This window comes from Podarcis tiliguerta (genome assembly GCF_965153285.1).
Source record: "Podarcis tiliguerta genome assembly, chromosome: 13".
NCBI classification, from domain to species: domain Eukaryota; kingdom Metazoa; phylum Chordata; class Lepidosauria; order Squamata; family Lacertidae; genus Podarcis; species Podarcis tiliguerta.
The window spans coordinates 31,520,677-31,535,997 of record NC_139546.1 but is presented as its reverse complement, the minus strand read 5'-3'; positions in this window follow the sequence as shown (position 1 = coordinate 31,535,997).

The window sequence follows — 15,321 nt, the reverse complement described above, 5'->3', positions numbered from 1 at the left end:
TAATTTATATGATTACAACACAATAAAAAAGCAATGGGAAGATGGCATAGGCTATGAAATCAATGCCACCCAGTGGTCTAGAATGTAGTCTAAACCTCCCTTGAAATCCATATCAGTGAAAAGAAAAGAACTCACTATGAAACTCACTTACAGATGGTACCGAGCACCAGAGAAACTGGCCCTGATACACCCAGGAAACTCACAAAAACCTGGAGAGGCTACACTTCCACAGGCATATACCTTCACATGTGGTGGGAATGCCCCCAAACCCAACTCTTCTGGACAACAGTCATACAAGAAATACCGTATTTTTCGCTCCATAAGATGCACCCGAACATAACACGCACCTAGTTTTTAGAGGAGGAAAGGGGGAAAGCCCATTTTTTTGAGCATCAGCTACCAGTTGTGCAGCTTCTTTGGCAAAGGGGGAAAGCCCCAATTTTGTAAGGATCAGCTCAAAGTTGTTGAGCTTACTTTGCAAAGGGGAAAATCCTGTTTTTATAGGGTTAAACTCACAGTTCTGCAGCTTCTTTAGGAAAGAAAACGGAGTTGTTTCTACAGTTTCCAGACAATCAAATGTCACTGGGGAAACAAACAGCCTCTGTCTGCAGAACATTCAACAATGGAAGCCTGGGCAAGGGGGCGGGGCCAGAAAGGGAGCCAGGGATCGACCACACATTTGCTCCATAAGACGCACAGATATTTCCCCTTACTTTTTAGGAGGAAAAAAGTGTGTCTTCTGGAGCAAAAAATACAGTAAGCAAAAAGGACTAAACAAGTACTAGAAGTTACCCCAGAACGGGCCCTACTGAACATCTTCCAAAATAACAATTCCCACCAGTGCACCAATGGGACCAATGGGGAGGTGTTATTGGGGTGCTATTTTTATTTTGATTAAATATATTGTGGCTTTTATGTTGATCTTTTCTGTGAGCCTCCAGGTATAGGGAGGTATATATGCCTTCCTTGTCTTCTGATGTGAATGGAGAGGAAATAGTGAGATAACTGTTTCTTTTTGCAAAATTTTTCAGTTTCTGCATATAAGTGGCACTTGTAAAATTAATCACATCCAGCATATTTAAGTAGTAAAATATTATACTTAACAACACCAAATCATTATATGTAAAGTCATAAAAATAGCAAAAAAAGAAAGAAAGATACTTGTGTGGGACTATTATAAAAAGAAAAACCAATGCTCCAAATCCATAGTAGGCTAATACTTTATTAGGCGATCATGTTTTGCAACATTTTAGTTGGCCTAATGAATATGTTGCCTAATATGGATTATATAATAGAATAATTATGTGTCTCTATAACAGGGTAGAAAAGTTTGTTTGTTCCAAATAAATAAACCAACAGTTTTTTTCCTGTTCTCTTTTAACTCTGGAATTCTATCCACCTTTTGTATTATTAATAAAAAATTACAAGGAGAAAAGAAGTCACGTGAGTGGGCAAAGTATTCAAGGAACACAGGACATTGTTAGCAGATTTGTGCATACAGCTTTTAAAGAAATTAACTTCGGATGAGAAACACTACCTGCCAAGGTTGTACTTTTGCTGGACTCACTCTACCTCTGTTTGGCATGGCTCTGTGTTTCTGCCTGGCTGAGTACATCTTATGTAAACTATGTCCTATGGCATGAACTGCATTGTAGATGGTGTAGCTTTGGCCAGTCATACTCATCTCAAAGAGTGTCCCAGGGAGGCTCTCCAAATTCTCTTCACCACTACAGGCATTATTATTATTTTGCATGCCATCCATAGAATCAGAATATAAGCAGTTGAATGCCTTTTCCCAGAAGAGCAAAATAAACCCATCTTCATTTTTTGATTTAGGACGAACAGTTTGCAGGAATTTTCTGAACCCCCTCACTTCATTTAAGTGTATTGCAAAAGTGAAGGCACCATCAAAGACTTGCATATCCATATCCATCTCCATCTGTATTGTGTCTGCTGAGAAATCCCATTGGGCTGTCATGATCCACACTTTCCCCATAGCTAACGGTAGAATAGACTCCTGTGCTGCATATGCATATATTTTAATTAACAAAAAAGAGATAGTAATAGTTTCTGCATTTACAACCAACACTTGAACACTGGCATTTGATAGATAAATAGCTTCTTCCAAGATGGAATCAAAGGAAGTAAGTGTATCTGCTGCTTGAGAGGTGGCTGGAATTTTCCCCTTAAGGGCTATACAGATTCCATGGTTCAAAAGCATTGGAATCAAGGTCTGGAAAAACTTGTCTCCATTATCATCGTCCATTGTGAGGATGCCAACCCACGTCCATTGAAAATGCAGAAGAAGCTGAGCTATCCCTTCATACTGATATTCTTCATTGGGCACGATCCGGTAGAATGAAGGGAGATGGGTTTTAACATCAGTCACTGGAGCAATTACACAATAGGCAATCTAAGTAAAAAGACATGTAAATTTCAGTAAAATGTCAGGAAAGTCTTTTTTTCAAGAGTTCATTGGGTGAGTGGGGGGTGACATACTCCTGAAAAGTCATAATGGAGAAAACAAATGTCTTCAAACTATATAGCAGGGACTTGCCACTGACCATCATTTGATACAATATGATAATCTTTATTGTCATTGTCCCATACAGAACAACGAAATTGAAAAAATCTACATCAGACATTCAAAAACCAACAAGCCTTCTATCCCAGCTATCCCAACCTGGTTAGCCCCCTAAAAACTCTGATATCCCATAATTAAATACAATATACTCCCATGGAGACTACCTTATACTGCGTTTAAAACCAAAATCGCATTTGAAGAGAAACTATTTCTCTGGTGGCTAATCCTAGTCTTTATAACCCTGTACCTTCTTCCAGAAGGCAAAAGCTGAAAGAGATCATTTCCGGGTGCGCACTATCCTGCAGTGTTTCTGCAGCTTTCTTATGGCACCTGGAAGCATAGATTTGATCCAAGGTAGGGAGGGTGCACCCAATTATTCTCTCCACAGTCTTTACAACCCTTACAAAGTGGACAAATTGTTTCCAGTTTCTACTTTTTGTTAACTTTAAAAAATTTCAAACTTTGTTTCTCAGCTTTCCACTGCCCACATATGCTGGAATGACTTGAGAGAAACATCACCTTATATTATGTTGCAAGGCATTCTTGGAAGTGTTGCTGTCCAGCTATAGTATACAGCTTCCCACCAAATGCTATAAACCTAAAGGTCCCCTCTTCAGAGAACATGAAGGATGCTCTTTCCTTTCAGTGTTCTCCAATGACTGAATCCTTTTGTGAGAATCTAGGGAATGAAAGTGGGCTAAGGGGTAGATCGAACTTTTGAGTGAGGAGGGAACCATTTGTCTAGTGTGTTATGCCTGTTCCCATTTACATGTTCTAATTGTGCATTTCCACTTTGCATAGGTATGTTGTGTGCACTTTATAAACAATCCCTGCCCAATTTTGGTTGGCTACACTTTGGCACCTTTTTTTAAATTTTATTTCACAAAATTTATACGTTGCTTGGTTGTTGTTTTTTTAAAAAACCCTCAAATGACAACTTAGAAGCCTACTTTAAAATATGTAAAAGTTAAAATACTAGAACACATTACAATTTCCTCAACTTTCTAAGCACCTAGGTAGGCTTGCCTAAACAAGAATGTTTTTGCTGTTGTTGTTTAGTCATTTGATTTGATTTTATGGTGAAAAGTTTTTAGAATGTTGGATTGTTTTGACTGTTGTTAGCCGCCCTGAGCCCAGCTTTGGCTGGGGAGGGCGGGGTATAAATAAAATTTATTATTATTATTATTATTATTATTATTATTATTATTATTATTTGCTGTTGTTGTTTAGTCGTTTAGTCGTGTCCGACTCTTCGCAACACCATGGACCAGAGCACATGATTGATTGATTGATTGATTGACAGGCACTCCTGTTTTCTACTGCCTCCCACAGTTTTAACAGGTGCCAAAAAGAATAGACAGGGTGTCCCTATGTTGTCACACTAAATAGTTAAGTTCTTACAAATGCATCATGGGTATTATGTGGCACTTGTAGTAGTGTTAATTCTGTCATTCAAAGCAGTCGAGTAGGCACACATGGAGTAAGGCATTTCTGGTTTTTTTCATGACCAAGTTGTAATTTAACGCTTGTACCATTTGTGTCTCGAGGCCCGAAGACCCACCCCCAAAATAAATACACACAGACACTTATATTAGTTTATGTTTTGGGGCAAATTTTTGGCCACAACTTTATTGAAATACAATCACGTGAGCAGTATTGGCTTAGGCATTATAACTTACTCCACTTCTCAGGGTTTTCGTCCAATGGGGTAAACCAAGCAAGGGAGCTAGGTCGATTAGTACCAACCTAAGCTCACCCCGGGGTTCCTGTGGTCCTGGCATGGCCCTAGCCCCTCAAGCGGATTTCGGATGAGATCCAGGACCCCCAGATTCCTTTAATAGAATACTCAGTTCCTGGAGGGGCAGGTGATGGCCGCACCTCCCCTCCCCACAGTCCAACTGAGCCAATGCCTAACCGCCTCCTTACAAGTTGTGACGATTTGTCAAGGGGTAGGCGAAAACCAAATGGCTAAAGCCAACCTGCCAAATGGAAAAATTACTACCCAGCCCCTGTTCCAAAACAGGTGACCCAAACCAAAGCAAGGTCAAGCGACTCTACCTAAACCAGGGAGGGTGGGCAGCTGTTCAACAGTGTGAAGCAAGTGCCCCTCCTTGCATCACACTGCCGTTTTTAAAGCCCCTGGGATCACACCACTCACTGGCTATTGGCTAAAATCCCCTGGCTCCACCCTATCAGGGGAGCTCTTGGGACCTGCGCACAACCAGGACCCTCTGTTATGAGGATCCCATTTCTTTGGTTGCTAGTATTTTATTGTATATTTTATTTAAATGAACAAGGAAGTCTTCATTAATTAGATCATTTAGTCAGTTGCAAGGTTTCTTATTCTGTCTTTGACTACCCATTCTATGCCAGAGACACTGAAATGAGGTGTCACATTTGCCAGTGGGAGATGCTCTGGCCCAGCTGCAAGACATACCCTTGAGTGGTGGCAATTCCATTTGTAGTTGTTTTGGGGAGGGAGGGAGGGTTACCACTTGTGCCTTCCCATAAAGAATGTGATTAATTGTTCACTTTTCCTCTTGCGTGAATAGGGGGCCAATTACACAGTTGTGTTAACTACACATTCATTGTTTGCTGACTGACACTTTCTTTCCATAAAGAACAAAAGAGAAACTGAAAAGGCCAATAGTAGAAAGGTAAATATTGTCAATAATAATAATAATAATAATAATAATAATAATAATAATAATAGCTATTATTTATATCCCTCCCATCTGGCTGGGTTTCCATGTTGGAAAGTTGCATAGCCAATCCAAATATTTTACCTGTGGAATCTTGTAGATGCCTAAAAGAGTAGCCATGTAAAGGGAGATTTCAGAGTCGAGTCCTCCAATGACAGCCATCAGATTCTTCTGCTTATTGCATTTGAAGTTGGGGACTACAGTTTTATGACTGGAAAGGAGTTTCAGGGTGTTCTGATGAGTCATCCTTGCATTTGTATAACTGTCATAAATGTGGAAGCCAAGGCTGACATTTGGTAGAAGTTCAGGGTTCTCGTTTATCTCCTTGACAGCAAATGCCAAGGACAAGATACGCTGGTAGCTCTTTGTCCTTGAACTGAAGAAAGAGTTAATTAAGGCAGATATATAGCTCTTCATCAACCATCAGTTGTTAGATTACATCTAATTGGAAGGAATATTAGTTAAGAATCTTGCCTACTTTGTAAGTTAGGATTTAATAACAAATTTACTAACAGCAGCTAGCACGATAATAGCCAAATGTTGGGAAACTTTGCAATTAATAAAGATTGATCACTGGTATAATATCTATGCATCCATTTTCCCTTTTTATTAATTGAAATATACTCGGAGTTGAGAGTGGATTTCATGCTTTTTATTCAGGTCATAGTGGTGAGCAGGAATGGAAGTTTCCCCACAATATCTGCTTTACATACATTATTTACAGAATTGGCTGCACGTGATTGGCTAATTCCGGGATTCTCCTGTAGGCCAATCAGGTTGTGTGTTTTTTTTTAAAAAAATGATATTTATTAAAAGTTTTATAATTACAGAAGAAAAAGAAAAAAGAAAAAAACACTGTGTATATATATATATAAAAGAGAAAAAAGATAAAAAAATTAAGAAATACATCAAAAAAACAAAAAAGAAGACAATACCTCCACCCCACTAGAGAAAAAACAAAAACATTTAAAAACCCATCCATTCTTCACAACTCTATCCTTCAATGACTTATTTCCTCAACCTCCTCCCACCTCCCTTTTTTGTATTCCAGTTAATAATTATGTCAGCAAATCCTTTCCATCTTTCACTGTTTACTATCGTTTAGTTATCTTAATCTATTTTAACCTTCTTAAAATTTATCTATACTTCAATCTAAAAAAACAACCTTAAATCTTAAATCCTTAAATCCTAAAGTCTTAAATCCTTATCATATTTCTACTAAAGTCATATAAGTTCATTCCACCATTTCCCAACATTCCTTAATTATACTATATTACTCTAAATAATATTTTAAAAATTTCCAATCTTCTTCCACCGTCTCTTCTCCCTGGTATCGGATTTTGTCAGTCTTTTCTATCAGTTCCGTATAGTTCATCAACCTGGTACTCTTCTATCCGAGGCTCTTAACTCTTCTCCCTGTCCTGTCTGCAAATTTCTTTTGGTGCCAAAAATTAAGTCCCAAAGGGCTTCCTTCTTAGCAACTCCTTGATCCCATCTCAGCAAATTTGCCCATACTCCACATTCAAAGTTGTAATCCAAAAGATGTTCCAAGGCATATTCCACAGGCCCTTTGAGACTAAAGAGCTCCACTTTTCCAGTCTCTCCCTCAGGGCCTCCCTCCATCAGAAAATCTACCCATCTTCCCTTCTTCAGTCCAAGCGGGGCACCGTCTCTCCAATTCTGACTCTCAAACTCCATCACCTCAGAATTCAACTTATGTCCATCAATTTGTTTCTGTGGGGCCAGGGCCTCCACTTGAATTTCTTGAGGTGCAGAAACAGTTTGTTCCATCTTCTTCTCCAAAACTTGCCGTTTCAAAATTGGTTCCTGAGTCACATCCCGAGTGGTTCCTGTAAAAATGTTCACTTTTTGTTCCAAATCAGATACACTTTGTATCACTTCCACCTGGAGCTGGATTGGGTGTCTCCTGCAGACCAATCATACTGCTGCATTCTGAATCCTATTGTTCTAGGACCAATCAGACTGCTGCATTTTGGATCCTATTCAACTCAGTACAAATATGAGGGCAGTGAATAGGCAGCTTGGAATAGTTCTGTTGCATTAGCTTTTCAGTCTTAGCTTCTGTGTTCTACTCATATCTGCTATTTCTCCTGGCTAAGAGTGGTTGGTTTGATTTATTTATTTTTTTAAAATCCCTCGGTGTCCCCCCTCCCTACATTTTCTTTTAAAACTACCACGTTTTTTCTCAGCCTCACTTCACCTCAATTTACTCAAACTTCTTTAGCTGAGAAAAGCAGCTTCTCCTCCCCTCACACACAAACCTGGTTTTGAAGACGAAGGTGAGAATCAGTGCAAAGTAGGGCTACATTACAGAAGATAGAAGTGGCTTCAGAAATGCAACTGGAAAGAGGAAATGAGAAGGGGAAACCCTGTGTGTTAACATGGAGGAGATAGCCGGGGTTTGTTGAGTAGATCAAGCAGGTGCAAAGCCTTACTTCTTGATATATGTGTACAACATACCCAGAATTCATTAAGGACACTTTTAAACCACTTTTTTCAAGGAATAATAGTTATGACCTGGCATGAAGTATGCAGAGAAAACATACTCCTTACATAAGTTTTAGTTCTTCCAGAAACGCGTTTGTGGGATGTACCCTGAATGATAGTTCATCAGATAAGTAGCCATACTGAGTAACAATAAATCCAATCGTTAGGTCCCCTGACTGATAATATTGATGTGGGAAGTGGGGGGAATCAACCATGGTATGCATAACAGCATGTGACTCACAGTCAGTCTGAGGGAGTCGCGGAAACAAAAGAAGCAGAGGCAAAAGAAACAACCCTGTCATCTTAAGCCACATATTCATGCAGAATGTCCAGCATCAATCCAAAATCAACGTCCAGCCTGTTCAGTGGCTCTGGACCCTTTCTGAGGAAGGCAAAATCACACAGATCAGTCTGACAGCTGTCACCCTGCCTCTATGCCACCCAACACCCCAGCACTGAGTATTCAATATCTACTTTCAGAGTTTGTTAATTATTGTAATCAGAGAAAATCCACATGGGATTTGGCAATATGCATGAGGACAACTAATAATTTGTGATAATCAGAGGTTTCAAAGATGTCTCCTCAGTGTATTGCATTGTGCAAAACATTGCTTGTGGCTGAACAATAGAATAAAGTATTCTTATTTTTAATCTAACTTAATAGATAAGTCTATCTGATTGTTATGACCGCTGGATAGTTTTAGGATACTGACCATAACTTATGTTTTACTGGAGTTTCTGGATTACTCTGCATTCTAGGGCAATATTCCGCTCTATTTCAAGGACTGTTATTGCAATTTTATGATAGCATAAGCCAACTTTGAGGTCATTTGAGTGGATGAATTATTAGCTAAAGAGCAAAGAACATAAGAACAGCCTGCTGGATAGCAGGCACATGTAATCAACGGCACGTGTAATCCAGCACCCTGTTCTGACAATAGCCAACCACATGCCTGGAAGAAACAAGCAAGTAGGATTCAATTGGAAGTCCACTCTCCCTTTCTGTAGCTTCCAGCAATTGATATTTAGAATCATTACTCACTCTGCCCATGAATGCAGAGCATAGCCATTTTGATTAGCAGCCATTGATAGTCTTATCCTCCAAAAATTGTCCAATTCTCTTTTAAAGGCATCCAAATTTGTGTTCATTGCTGCCTCCTAAGGTTGTATGTTCCAAAGTTCTAGATCGTTAATCTAGAGTTAGATAATTTATGTTAAAAAGCACAGATCCCAATACTCATCCTTGGGGGACACCATTTTTTTACTTCAGTCTATTTGGTGAACTCTCAATTTATTCCTACTATTTGCTCGCTGTAACTTAAGCAATTTGTAATCCACAAGAGGACCATTCTTCTTATTCCTTGAAGTGTCCTTGACTTCTTTACACAACAGTTAATTCAGAGAACTGCCCATATTCATAAGATAATATAAAATTAGCCTGCTGGGTCAGGCCAATGGCCCTTCTAGTCCAGCATCCTGTTCCCACAGTGGCCTACCAGATGCCTGAAGGAAACTCACAAGTGGGACTCAAGCACAAGAGCAGGCCCCAGCCCAGCCCACACCCTGCATGGTGTCAAGCAACAGAAGGCAGTGATAGCCAGTAACTTGAATGGCTCTAAAAGTGGATTAAACAACTTCATGGAGAATTAGGTGATCAAAATGGCCACTCGTCATGTCTATACACAGCCTCCAAGGTTGGAGGCAGTAAGGCTTCTCCAAACCAATTGCTGAAAAATGTAGGATGGATGAAAGCTCTGGATAAGAGGAGACTGAGAGGAGATATGATAGCCATCCTTCAATATCTAAAGAGCTGTCACACAGAAGATGGAACAAGCTTGTTTTCTCTTACTCTGGAGGGTAGGACATAAATCAATGGCTTCAAGTTCAAAGAAAGGAGATTGCAACTAAGCATTACGAAGAACTTTCTGATGGTAAGAGATGTTTGACAGTGGGACAGATTGTGGTAACTGTGAATGTGCTGCTTAAGAAAGCCACATTGAACCCAAATTTCTGTAAAATCTATCAGCCAGTCACTAATACACTATTCCTAGTTGTGATGCATTCCAATGCCCCCTAAGCTTGGTGCCCGGTGTGGTGGATCAAGTAGTACTATCCTAAATCCACCTCTGAAGTCACACTCCAATAGCAATGGATCTCTTTGAACAGCAAAATCAGAGATACAGCTGAAATTACTATTAAAGAAGTTACTATTAGGGAGTTCTAGGCTCATTGCCTGTAACTGATTACCACTTCTTCAATGTTAGTTATGAGTAGGGAAATCTTTGAATTCTTGGTTCACTTTGATTGATAAATAAATAAGACATAAATATCAAAAGTAAATATTAGTCTAGAACAAGAAATAGTGCTTAAGCATGTTTTGTTACAAAGTTTAGTTCTTAACAGTTGAGTAGCAAAGCATTCATAAGTCCAAAATTTGATCAGTGACATTTAAGCTGAATAGTCAGAAAGTATAAGGCAAATTGTTTTTGATGGTAGGAAGCTGTTTTTATGAGAACGTACTAGGCTTTTATACAGTTTCCTCAGATTATAGCATTATATCATACTGTTCTTCCTAAGAATTAAATTTGTACAAGATAGTGTATATACAAGATAGTATAATTATGAATTATATCTTAAGGGCATGTTTATCTTAGATGTAAAAAGAAAGTTAGCATGAAGGTGTCAGAGAAGCTAAAAGAACAAAGGAAGTACAGAATGTTGGCAGTTTTGATTTCAGCAATGCTGTTTTTCTTGTGTTTTCCCTCTGAAGCTAGCTTATTGTGGTTTCTTATTAAGCTGGTTGTATCATTAAGCTATCATCGCTTTAAGAAGCTGTTAGCTCCGTATGTAGGCAGAACATCCCATTGATAAGCTTATAAGAGATTCTGGTTGATGGGTGTGGTTCCTCTGCAATGCAAAGCCTTGGATAGACCTTTACTCTAACCAGAGGATGAAAACTTTCTTCCACTAAAGCAGTATGTGCATCTGAAAATCTACATCAAGGAGTTTATACTAAAGGGAACCTGACCCTCAGATAAAAATATATCATACACTTTCATTCAATGGGGACAGGAACGATATGGTGGCAATTAAATCAAATCACCAGTGGAAAGATAGAATTGTGTGTGAAAAATGATGATGATGGTGGTGATGATAACAATAGCGATAATTTAATTCAGAATTTTTATTGCAACTTCAGATTATAACAGAAAATTCATGGTAGATCTGGGGAATTTGTTATATATGATAATAACTATGTGATAATTTGAATTTGTCCTTTTAAATACAGTATTATCATACATGAAGAAACACAAAACGTAAGCATGCCTATAAATCAACCTTCCCCCAATATTACTTCTAAACACAAATACAACTTAGCATCCCTGTTAATGCCCCCAACAATAATTCTTACTTTATGTTTATGAAACTAGGACTTCAATATACCTAGTACTGGATTTTTTCAAATGGGAGGAAATGGCTCATTGCTGTATTATTTTAACATATTGGCCAATAAACTTCTCATGATCATAAATAATTGATATTGCTCTCATTGGCCTTTTAATGCTTCATCACTTTTCCACCTCCTGCTGTATAGCCTAGAGGAGAACTTCTTCAAAAATTACTGCTCCCCGCATAAAAACGGGTGCGTAAATGTGTGCAGCCCCTGTATCTGGAGCGGCTCCATCAGCATAGGCTTGGCTTCGCCTTCCCTCAGGTGGGACACCTGGAGGTCTCCACCTACCTCAATCAGTTGTCCAATCCCGGATGGGGGAGCGTTGCCAAGGAGACCAGGCCAGGTAGGGGAGGGACTACCTACCCACACAATAGACGGAGGATCTTACCTGGGAATCCTCACTTTGCTCCAGAACTTCTTTGGGAAGGACGTCGCTGGACTTCCTCGCTCCAAAGGTAGGCCTGGGGCCTTTGGCCTCCCCCCCCCACGACAGGGCTCCCAAAGGATGGCGGGAGGGGGGTAATAGATCCCAGAATACCCGCTTTTAAAGGGGGCCCTTTCCCTGGTGGGCCTGGCTGCCCCAGGGTGTTGGGTGGTGGCACAGGGGCCCTCTGGCTGGCCCCCCGTGCCTGCAGGGGCATGTGGGCTGTGGGGGAAAGCGAGGCTGCACGTGGCCTAACCACTTCCCCCACCAGGCCTGGGGGCCCCGGGGTGCGGCAGGTGGTGTCGGGGGGGGGGTCCCCGGGTCACTCCCCAGGGCCTCGTAGAACTTCTTCAAAAATGCTGACTTAGTATTTTGCACAAATTACAGACAATCATTTGCAATAGACAATGGCTAATGAATGTAGTCAGATTCATAACCAATGGCAATTAACCACTATTTTAAAGTGTAATTCACAGTTTGTACACAACAAGATGTGTAAATCTGTAACATTTTTATCCTGATATTTTTTACAAAAGCACTCAATGGAGAAGACTTGAAAAGTTGAAGAAGTTAGTACATATATTTGGTTTGAAAAAATGGCTCAATTTAATATCTTTGTATGCATAAATCTCCAAACAATTAATTTCCTAACTATTCCTCCTTATCAGCTGGTCCTTTGTGTTCAAGGAAGGCCTCAAGATAATTATGTAGCATTTGGGGGCAAAGATGCAACCTAGTAACCCAGCACTGGAGGCCAAGATGGAGAAGATCTCCACAGCCACCATGTATTTTCCTTTTGTGCTTAAATAAGAAGGAACAAAAGACAACCAAACACTGCAAAAGACCAACATGCTGAAAGTGATGAACTTGGCTTCATTGAAACTATCTGGCAGCTTTCTGGCCTGAAAAGCCACAATGAAGCTGACAGTGGCCAGAAATCCTAAGTACCCCAGAACACAATAAAACAGAGTCACAGACCCTTCATTGCATTCCAGTATGATTTCTTCAGTCAGAGAATGCATATCAAAATGTGGAAATGGAGGAGCAGTACATAACCAAACAGCACATATAATGGCTTGAATAGTGGAGCAGCCAAGAAGAACAGAACTGGCCAATCTTTTCCCCACCCATTTTCTCATCCTGGATCCTGGCTTGGTGGCCATGAAAGCCAAAACCACAGTAATGGTTTTTGCTAAAATGCAGGAGACAGCCACTGAGAATATGATGCCAAACGCTGTTTGTCTTAAATAGCAGGTCACTATGTTAGGTCGACCAATGAATAGCAAGGAGCACAGGAAGCAAAGCAGTAGAGAGATGAGAAGAGAGTAGGTGACCTCCCGATTGTTGGCTTTGACGATAGGGGTGTCCTTGTTCTTAATGAAAATCCCCAGCACTGCAGCTGTGATTAGAGAAGAAAACAAAATAAAGAAGGCTAAAGTAGTCCCCAAGAGCTCCGTGAAAGAGAGAAAGTTAAGGGTCTTAGGAAGGCAGTTATCTTTGTTCTGGTTTGAGAATCGACCTTCTGGGCATTGGAAACAGTTGTCCATATCTGAAAATGGGACAAAGTTTGTATCAATCACTTAATAATCAAACTCGGAATAGAACTGTCTGATTAAATAAGAGTAAATGGGAATACTTTCTGAAAGTTTCTTCCTCTACACTGGTGCCATTGCTCTTTTGGTCTCAGAATATCCAGCTGGGATTAAGCAAGCTGGATCATTTCAGCATTCATCTTTCACACACACACACACACACACATACACACACACCCACACACCCACACACACCCAAATATACATATACACAAACATTCTATCAGAGTAGATATTTCTTGTTGTATTTTCATTTATATAAAAATATTTTGATATTTCTTAGGTAAAACAATAACAAGACTCTGCAACCATACATGTGGGAGGTGTATAAATTGAGAAATCAATGTACAACTACACTGATGGTGTGAATCACTATGGATGAAGCAGAAATCTCTATCTTCCAGAGATTTCAACTACACCCATGATATGAATGTTCTGTATCAAAATGTACATCAAAAAGACATGCATCATTTGACTTGAAATAAGAGAAAAGCATGGCAATGGTGATGAAATTTGGCAGTATACCAAACACATTATCTGGACTTGACAGAAAATGTTACGGATCTATGTCAGAACTAGACAACTGTCAACCCCGTTCTGTTTTAGGGAACTAGATTGACAGCAGAAAAAGGGGATTCAATGTGCAATCCATCATTTAGGTCACTATGTCTTCTACCATTCTGGTCTGAAATCTTTCCATCCGGACATGGAGTGCAATCATAACAACAAAATGGCTCCCCCTCCTTCTTTTTTCTTCTGTAGCCTGGATGACAGTGATCATTACATCTGGCAAGTGGCACCACCTATCCATTAAAAATGAAGAGAAATAAATTGATGTACCTTTACAAACACACACACACACACACACACACACACACACACACAAAATGCTGCTGTTGAGAACATTGGGTCCCATGATAATGCAGGACCAGTGAAAAGAACAAAGCAAGAATACAGGACACTAGAAACAACCAGCTTACATTTTTGTTATCAAATTCTGTTCAAAATTATGTTTGGTTGTGTCTAAGTAAACTCCTAACATACAACTAAGAATGGTCAGGATATCGCTCCAGGACTTTATTATACAAAAAAATCTGCTCACTAGGAAAATGACCCTTGGAAGTTGATGCCTTGTTCAGTTTTTTCATTTTGTCAAGAGAATACAGTAGGGCAGCAGTTTTACATTTACCTTCTCTTGCACTGACTTCAATTTATTTATTACAATGTTTTAAAATTTGGATTGGCCTTTATACTTTTTAAATAATGAGGTGTTAATATATATGGGCAGTATATAACTGAATTAATAAGAGAGAAAATAATCATTTAGTCAACCACTCTGCTATATGATTTAGTCCCCCATATATGTCACTGAGAATAATAATATATCAGTGTAAGAAGAATTATCAAGGCTCATTGTTGGAACTCTTCCCATTTAGCACTTGCTCTTATATTTTCCATGTACATATGAATAAGTAGACAGATAGATTGACTCTCCTACTGAATGGAATCACCTGGCATGGTTCTTTATTGTGCCTCTTACTAATTTAAGTTTTATCTTATTTCTATATTTGGATCCCACCTGGTTAAATATTCTGTGCCATGTGATAGCCTCTTCATTCACTGTGAATTTCTGATCCGGTAAAGCCTGTGGATCCATCCCTCCTACTTTCACTCGTAAAAACGATTTGTTTGGGAAAAGTACCCAGTTTACAATATCAAATCCAGATATTAATTCACCATTCTCATCAAATGCCAGTCTGTCACCAGCACTGTTGTTAAAGGAGATACTTCGCAAGAAAGAGTGAAGCTGGAATGAAAAAAAGTGCAAGCCAAAAATTTTAAAAAGAGGGACTTTTGGTGAGGCAAGATAGTGAGTGCCATAGCCACACTGCGGAGATGTGCAGACAGGCACCCCCCCCCATATTTTATTTTAATTTTAAGTTCATTTATTATCAATATTTTCAAAACCCTTTGAAGAAGTGTAATGGCGGTGCCCACATAGGAGACCAGAACCTTTGGAGGCGTTTCCTGGAACTGCCGTCTCAGCTCCGATCTAG